The sequence below is a fragment of the Mangifera indica genome, chromosome 19, assembly GCF_011075055.1.
Source record: "Mangifera indica cultivar Alphonso chromosome 19, CATAS_Mindica_2.1, whole genome shotgun sequence".
NCBI classification, from domain to species: domain Eukaryota; kingdom Viridiplantae; phylum Streptophyta; class Magnoliopsida; order Sapindales; family Anacardiaceae; genus Mangifera; species Mangifera indica.
This window is the reverse complement of record NC_058155.1, coordinates 2,510,914-2,520,395: the sequence shown is the minus strand read 5'-3', so window position 1 is coordinate 2,520,395 and position 9,482 is coordinate 2,510,914. Positions and strand designations below refer to the sequence as shown.

The following is a 9,482-nucleotide window of genomic DNA, read 5'->3' as shown; positions in this document are numbered from 1 at the left end:
CCATAACCTTATCTTTGCCTTTGCCTTTAACCCTTATCAATGCCAACATCAACTAGAAGAACTAGCATAAGGCTTTTCATGTCCTACTTTGTAGTCCTGAGCATGTTCATTACTAGACTTTATGGCCTTGATATGAAGCTTGGCAAAGTCAGTGTCCTTTCTCTATAGGTTTTCATCCCTAAAAGGTAATTCGGGTCATAGAGCTTCAATGTAAATAGCATGGCATTGCTCTGTAGCCAAAAACCAATCATTTGTTATTGTTAACTCTTCTTTTCAATTGCCTACACTCATGCTCTTACTTGTCGCTATCCAGTAGGATTGACTATGTCTTATTGTAAAAAAGCATCTACATATACGTGAGTTGTGGAAGAAAAATCAAGGTTGGACAAGTACTTAGGAAAATTAAAAAACATTAAGACTAAAAGGAATATTGTTTACTTAGGAATAGTCCTTTATAATCTTTTAAAGCTTAGATGATGTGACTCTAAGTCTCAAAACCATGGAATTTTGTCCCTCATTATTGAAGCTTTCAAAGTGAGGTCAACACATGTCCTTATCACTTGGTCATTTCTTAAGGCAAGGGAGAATTCGAAGGAGAGGACCATACCTTTTTCAGTGAGTGGGTAGCCTGTATAATAAATGTTATTCTCATCAACAATAGTGAAAAAACTTAATACATTGCCTCTTGTCCTATTATCCATACCCAATGGGGTTTGCTTGTCCTCTGTTTGAGAAGGAATTTACTCAAGTTTAGGCAACGATATATTGCAAAAGGAATAGCTTCCTCAGAGTGGCGTTGGTTTTGTGGCCCTCATCTTGCGTCCTTTATTTGGAAACAATTTGGTGTGGGTGACCTAATTTCTAAGAGAAGAAAGAAGTCAAAAAAATTTCAGTTCAACTAAACAAACAAACAACATCAACCAAAAAGCTTAGCAAGAAGTATTTTTCATCTAGCGAGAAGTCAGATAATGTTCTATAACAAGATTGAATGCCTAAAGCTTAGTGCTTGAGAGCAGCTTTCTATCATCTTAAGTGTTGTCAAAAAGGTTGTAGAAAGCTCTCAGTCAATCCATTTGGCTAGCATTTTAGACTAGGCTTATGGTAGTTAACTACAAAATAAAGATCTTAATTGTTCACATATTGTTCATTTGTGTGAAAAGGTAATTAATGTTTTTAAAACCGTACATGCGCTCTCTAAATTGGGAGGTAGTTAATTATCGTATGGTCAAATTCCTCCTTAATAAAACTTATGGAAGCAACATGAAAAGCTAACTAGCTAAACGACTTTATTTAGTCCAACCATCTACATATAGGTTGGTGACACAATGTGGGTAGAGAAATTTCTACCCATAAAATAATGGAAGAGTAGAATTTTGTAGTTTTGACTATTGACACGATCTCCTTAATGTGTCATTTCAATCTTCTATAACATGATGCTAAATGTTCAAATATTTCTTACTAATTTATTTATACATACTAACATGTTAAAATATGATTGAAGAGTGAGAACCAAAGTAAACAATCATAGATAAATCCTAATACCTAGGTCAAATGACTACCATCTGATCTTGACGTAAACAGGTCTTTAACCTAAATCACTATAACAAAAATAATATTTATTAGCATTTTTTTTTGTGGCATTTGATTAAAAACCACTAAAAAATATGAGAAGTCAAAAATTAATAACTTATTATGGCATTTATAATAATTTCTACTATAAAATAAAAAAATTTAAAATGTATTGACACATCTAAAAATTTATTATAACATTTATTACAATTGTCACTATAAAAATATTTTCTTATTATATTAAATTAAAAAAAGATATATTGGCATATATTTATGCGTTTTTTTATCAGGCTAACAAATCTATTCCTAACCAAGGTTTAATGCATTGATTAAGAGTAATGATGACAATTTCGATCTAAATTTAGAGTCTTTAACTCTAATAGAGAGAAGATTCCCTTATAAAAATTAAGAAGGGAAAGGGGACGGCGATGAGGACGAAAAATATCCCTATACCCAGTCCCCATCTCAGTCTCCATCCCCATCCCCACCCCCACCCCCACCCCCACCCCCACCCCCACCCCCACCCCTTTATATTAATATTTTTATTTAAAATACTAACATATTTTTATAATTTTAGATTATTTATGTTTTTTTAATTTATTTATATTTTTATTGTGCATATTAAAATAATTAATATATAATATTTGTAACATATGAAATAGTGGATTTGTTTTAATTTTGTTATTTAATATTTTTATGTTATGTTTAGAAGGTTCGAAGAAAAGATTTTTTTCTGCAACAACGGAGAGAGGATTGTTCTTTATGGGAAGGGGACGAATAATTTTTTTCATCCCCGTAATAAAGATGAGCTGGGGACAAGGATTGTAAAGGCGTCTCCGATGCCACCCTAATAAAGACTCACCAAAGTGTTATCATCAACAGTTGCTACCAGTGAAATTTGTGAGTAACAATAGTATAATTGTGATTGTGATTAATAATATTAAACTTATTTTAAATATATTTAATATTTAAAAATAACATTTTATCAAATTTTTTAACTCTATATTTTTCAGTTTTGACAATCCTGTTAGGTTTTTTCTTTTAAGCCGCCCCCACAATTGCATCTGCTCTTGCCCAATCTCCCGGCGCCGTTGATCTTTTCCTTCAGTGGTTGACCTTTCTCCTTCGCCGTGACGAGTTTTTTTTCTCTCAAGCCGATAATTCTCTGTCGATCAACTCTTCTTCCATCGACGGTTTCCTTTCTGTCAAGTGGTGTTCTCCTTGACTTGTTTTCTTCTTCATTGGACAATGTTGTCATTCTCCTCTGTCAGTCATTCGTGCCTACGACCGGTTTTCAGTTGACCGACCTCGACCAGAACACCCACTGTCCCCGCTGTTCCTGTTGTTTGTGACTGTAGAATTATTGATATTCATGGCAGCTTCAGTATCCACCACTGCTGCAGAAAGGGGCTTTTCAAAAGTTGTTATAATGGCAAATATTTCCAGTTTTCTTAATTGTTGTTCAAATTCCTTTGAGGGTCTTGTATTTCTGTTTGGAGTAGATGTAAAAATTTAGACATGGAACATCTGTGCTTTATTGCTTAAGGGGCCTGATGCACCAATTATAGGGCTGGTTTTGTAAAGGAGTCACATAATCACTAGTGACGCGAGTCACTATGTGGCTGTGATTATGGAGTTACAGGCGAGAGGAGCTAAAGTAATTCCAATTTTTGCTGGTGGGCTTGATTTTTCGGGACCTGTTGAGAAGTTCTTGAGCGATTCAGTTACGAAGTAACCAATGGTGAATTCGGTCGTCTCGCTGACTGGTTTTGCTCTTGTCGGGGTCCAGCAAGACAGGATCGTCCCAGGGCTGTTGAGGCGCTGATGAAGCTTGACGTTCCTTACATTGTTGCATTGCCATTAGTGTTTCAAACAACTGAGGAATGGTTGAGTAGTACTTTGGGGCTGCACCTTATTCAGGTAGCTTTGCAAGTTGCTCTCCTAGAGCTTGATGGAGGGACGGAGCCCATTGTTTGCGCTGGTCGGGATCCAAGAACTGGTAAGTGAAGCTTCTTTAATGTGTTTGACATATGATTTTATTAAAATAGTTTATTTTATTATTATATAAATTTTAGGATTCATTGAAGTATCAGTTAGACATACCTTAGAGGAAGAGAATACTAATTTTACAGTATTAAAGCCCCACCCAAGTTTTAGCCAGATCTCAAAACAACACCCTTGATAAATCAAAAACTTAAACACTCACCAATCCCTAAACCTCCGTTAAAATTGTCCTTTATATTAACCGTCATTTAACAGTAATATTAAAAAATATATAATTTTATCTTATAGATGTTGAAAATTAACATTTTACCCTAGTCCTCAACTTTAAAAAGTGATTTTTTTCTCTTTAAATCTCTAAGTTTTTTCTTTACTTCGTCCGGCAAATGGCGAACATCAAATGGTGGATGAAGCGTTGTTATCGTTCAGTGAAGGACAATGAGCATCGTTGTTTGTACGATGACACTCCATTGTCTAAATCTAAATGACACTTCCTGAATGATGAAGCATTGTCCAGACGACACCTTCACCATCATTCGTTGTTCACTAAAGGGTGTTCCTAGATTTCAAGTTTGATATCCTAGAAGAAAAGCAAATTTTTCAAAATTTAATTATAGAAAAAATTATTAGTTTTACCCAATCAAATGGGAGAAATGAGATATGATTTTAATTATATTAATATTATTAATAAAATAACGATTTTATCCCTTAATTCTAACAAAAAATTCATGGGTGTGTTACAATAGACTAAAACTTAGGTAAGTATTTCGGTTTTTCATTTGTCGTGTGTCACAAGTATATATTTATCTTTTACCAAAACTTGGGTAGGAAATAGTCCTTTGACATATTAAAAATTTTAAAAGAAATGCTTTTTAAGTGAGTTTTTACCATTTCAAATCTTTTGCGCAAGGCCAAAAATTTGTACTTTCTTTTCATTGTCATACTTAAACTAGTTTATATGCTACCATTCCTTGAGGTTAATGAATTCTTTGATGTGATTACAGGGAAATCACATGCTCTTTATAAGAGGGTGGAGCAACTCTGCATCGAGGCAATCGAATACATTGAGCTAAAAAGAAAATCAAAGGTGTTTGTTTATTGGGGTGTTGAATTTTTTATTTTGTTTTTAAACTGTGTATACATATATGTCATTTATCTCAAACCCTAAACAAAAATACCACAACAGTGATCAATTTTTTCAAAATACCTTCATTAATGAAACTCATATAGAAAAAAAGAATACCATAACAATAATTTATCTCTTTTTCCTCAGCCTTCTAGCGAAGGAAGGAATTTCTGCAATATTAAAAAAAACGTTCTTCAATAAAGAAGGTAGTTGTGATTGAACAATAAAAATCATGAGAGAAACCATTATAAATTATTCAAATTGGACATAAGGGAGAAAGAGAAGAAAATTACCAAATTTCTTTAGGAAATTCACATTTATTACAAGGATTTCACAGCAAAATCATCTACATTAAGGTTAGTTTTGATTCAAAACCTTATATTATGTGTTTTTTTTTTAAGAATTAAAAATCAAATAATGCAAGATAGATTCATGTTTATGACTTTAGGTAAAATATAATTTTGTTGTGATTTCATATTGTTAGATTATTTAATGTTGTGATTTTATATTGTTGTATTGATTAATGTTGTTATAATGTAGTATTGATGGTTAAAAAAAAATACAAAAATTCAGTTTAAATAAAAACCAAATGAAGAACAGGTTGGCAGAAAGCCAGGGCTTGGTGTCAACGCCAACCCCTCTAGCTTTCCGCATGTCTGTTTAAATATAGATGTTTTAACACAATTGTTTAACGCCAACGCTAATCCATTACATATTTTTTAACGCTCAGAGTTTAAACATAGTTGTTTTTATGTTTTTATGTTTATTTTAAGTCAAAATTAAAAAAACAACTGTATTTAAGATTCATTATGGAGGTTAATGGATTTCAGGTAATGATAATATTACGAGATATATTGGTAGGAATGAGAAAAATATGTGCATTGACACAAGTGTTGATTTTGAAGGATTTATAGTGAGAATAAACTATCATCTAAGACTCGATCGAAGTCAGTCAAATATACACGTATTTACCTTAGGTGGTGTGGATACAATAGAGATTGTAGACGATAATGATCTAGAGTATTTAACGACTTAAGCAAAAAATTTACAACAATCGACCAAACTCTATTACCGAGAGTCCAATTGATGATAATGACGACGACATAGATAAAGATTATGAAGTAAAGGGTAATGAGGATGATGACGATGATGATGAATTCTTGGGGTTTGATGAGAACATATACCATGTTTTGAGTCAAGACATTGACAAAAGTCAAAGTCATACTTGTAATAAAGGGGTCGAATGTAGCATGAGAGGTCATGACTCTATAAATATTGGAGCATATCCAAATCACATCCATAATCCAAATCTGTTTCAATGGGTTTTTGAGCTTACTGTTGATATTGAGAATGCAGGTAATAGTAATCAAGCAACATGAAGGGACAATCATTTGTAAGTGACGGGTTTTTATAATTCAAAGACAAAATTGAAATCATTATTTTGGATATATGTGATAGAGACAAGAGTTCAATGGAAAGTCGATCACTTTAATAATATACGGTATGAGATTAAGTACATAAATCCACAATGTAAATGGCAGGCACGAGCAATGAGAAAAGAAGATGGAGACTATTAGGTGTTATGACGTATGGATGAGACACACACTCGTCCATGAAATTCTCCATTATCAATGCCAAATTTGATTTATGCTTTTAAGAAGGTTAAAGGTGGTGTAGAGAATGAGGGTTAGTGTTTCTAGCTTGGAACCCTAAAGGTGGCTACATAAAATTTTAGTTTAGGTTAGAAGTATTGGCTTGGTTTGACCATGCAAAGTTTGGGCAGTTCCTCCAACCTAGGTTATATGTATTTGAGTAAGGATTACCCTGTCCTCTTTGGTTATAGTTGAGAAAATTTACTTGTTTATTTGTAGGCTCATGTGCATAGTGGGTACCCAAATGGCATTCGAAGCTTGCATGATCTCCTCCACAATTCTCACAATTAGAAGTTCTTACAACCTTTATATCAAATCTCTCCAATTTCTTTGTTAATGCATTCAACTTAGCATTCACTATAGTAATTTCATCTATCTCATGTACTCCCAAATATTTTCTTTAACTAGCTCTATCATTAGACCATCAATAACTATTGAAAGTTATTTCTTCAATCAATTACAAGGTTGTATCAGATGTTTTACTCATTAGTTACCCATTAGCAGCTACATCCAAAGTACTTTTCAATGAGAAAGAAAGACCATTATAAAAAGTTTGAACAACTAACCAGTCAGACAAACCATGATGAAGACACTGTCTTTGTAGATCTTTAAACCTTTCCCAAGTTTTAAATAAAGACTCATCATCCCTTTGGTAAAAAGTGGCTATCTTATTTCTCAATTTAACAGTTTTACCAGATGGGAAATATTTTGAGAGGAAAGTTTGAGAAAGTCTCTACCAGGTAGTAAATGCACCAAGTGCCCTAAAATCCAACCAAGCAGTCGCTCTATCCCTCAATGAAAATAGAGATAGCCTCAATTTGATTGCATCTTCAAAAACCCCATTCATCTTGAAAGTGTCACATATCTGAGAGAAACGTGACAAGTGGACATGCAGATCCTCATTTTCTAGCACTCCAAAGTGATTTTGTTGTACCATACGAACAATGGAAGGTTTGATCTCAAAATTGTTGGCAAACATAGTAGGCCTTATTACAGTAGAATAACCATCATGTGCAGTAGGTACAACATAATCATAAAGAGCTCATTAATTGTTGATGTTATCCGTCATGGCAACTTTTTGTCTTGCTCATCTTTCTTTTCTACATTTTCTAAAAGTTCTCCCAATTTCTAGGTCAAAAACCAATAATTCTGGATTTTGAGATCTGGTCATAAACCAATAGAGTACCTACAAGGAAGGAAAAAAACAACAAGAAACCAAATAAAACAAAAATAAAATAAAATAAAAACTCTAGTCTAACCAAAATACAAATTATACTAATATTAACAAAGCACCAATCTCTGACAATGACACCGAAAACGTTTTGTCAATGGCTCGCAAGTATATGAATTAATTAAGTAATATAGAAAGATGTCAGTCCCATAGGGATTAGTTATCAAGTACTAGTTTATTTTGTAATTTAAATTAGCTAGAGAAATGAAATGCTATCGATGAAAATTGAATTAAAATTAATTAAAATGCAAACTAACTAAGTCAAAATTAATAAAAGGAAATAAACACCTAACAAATTAAAAGTGAAATATCAATATAAAGAAGCCTATAATTTGTGATTTCACTATCAATGACTCAAAAATCAGTAATGAATCCAATTAAAATCAATGATAAGATGAATTATTGATGGTTAATTATCCTATTTTATCAAATTCTTCTCTCAAGGTTAATTAGGCGTGTTACGATTAAAAACTTACCTATTTTCATGGTATAATGTTAATCAAAACCCGTTAATTTCTATGACAATCAATTTACCCACAAAAAATTTATATTTATCTCTAAATAAAATTTTAGGTTTAGCAAAGGCATGAACTAATTGGATATGTATTTTTCAATATCACACTCCAATCTACAAACAAGCATGATATTGGACCCTAACACCAAGCAAGAAGTTAAAATCACAATTACTAAATCAAACATTCATCATCATTAATTAAAAATCAAAACCCATTATATAATCTTTGAGAATTTATAGATTCATCATAAACCCTAGCAAAGAAAATTAGCTATTCATGGCTATAAAATTCAAACTACAAAATAAAGTTGAAAAGAGAGACATTTTGAATTAGTAAAAGAAGATAATAAAAGAGATAAGAAAAACTTTAAAGTCTTCAAATCTTAATTCTCTTGGGTCTTCAATCTTTAATCTTAGATCTTCAGTTTTCCACTTATTTTTAGAGCTTTCTCTCTCTAAAAATCTTCTGAGCTATTGTATTTTGGTGATAGAGAAGTGGGGAAAACATATCTTTCTTTTTATACTTGCCACTCAACCCTATTTTTTGCTTTTTTAAAATATTATTTATATCCAGTAATTATGGGCACCAATTATGGTTATAAGACTGTCTATAATTGCTCTCTGCCTTCTAATGTAAAATCTTCTCATTTACTTCTTTAAGTTTTATTTTTGCTCCAAAAATGGCTTAAATGTCTCCAAAGCATCTAAAAATATAATTCAAAGTGCAAAATAAGATCAAGCCATCAAAATTAAATAAAACTTAAAGAATTTGACAAAATTGACCAAAATTCATTTTAAAAAAATACTATTATAACCCTATTTGTCTGTATTTCATACACATATCAAACTCCTCCAAACTTAAGAATTTGTTTGTCCTTAACCAAAAAGAAACAAAATTGAAATCGAGGGGAAAAAAAATAAAAGAACCAATAGGGTTTAGGTAATTGAATTTTTAAAATGACCTTATGCAATTGAAAACCAAAACTTGCTCTTTAAAAGCCCTAAGTACAAGAAACACCCTATCTCAAATCTAAAGAAAACAAGAGTCACAAAATATCAAACTAAAAATGCATACAATGGTCAATCACACCAAAAATGTTGCACTTTAGATAGGCATATACATACTTAGCAACCTTCATGGTCTCTAAATGAAGTCAACCAAGTCCCATAGGCAAAATCAAACAACCTATCTCAACTAATGAAGGTGTAATGCATTTCAAAAAGATCAAAAGGTCTTTATTTAGGTCCCATAGGAAATACATATTGTTCTTTGAGTCATTAGCCTTTAGCTTAGACCACTTTTGGAATAGGGTCAAAGCATCCTTTATGAGTTGTAAGGGGTTTCCTTCCGCCTTACAAAATATGAAGAGATCATCAACAAAACATAGG

The 9,482-nt window shown here is 32.2% G+C and overlaps 1 non-coding gene across 1 annotated transcript; it reads left to right on the top strand.

Moving 5' to 3' along the window:
- Positions 1-6,923: 6,923 nt before the first annotated feature.
- LOC123203784 lies at positions 6,924-7,030 on the top strand. Its single transcript, XR_006499365.1, has one exon. It is a non-coding gene; the product is annotated as a small nucleolar RNA R71 (small nucleolar RNA).
- The last annotated feature ends 2,452 nt before the right edge of the window (positions 7,031-9,482 follow it).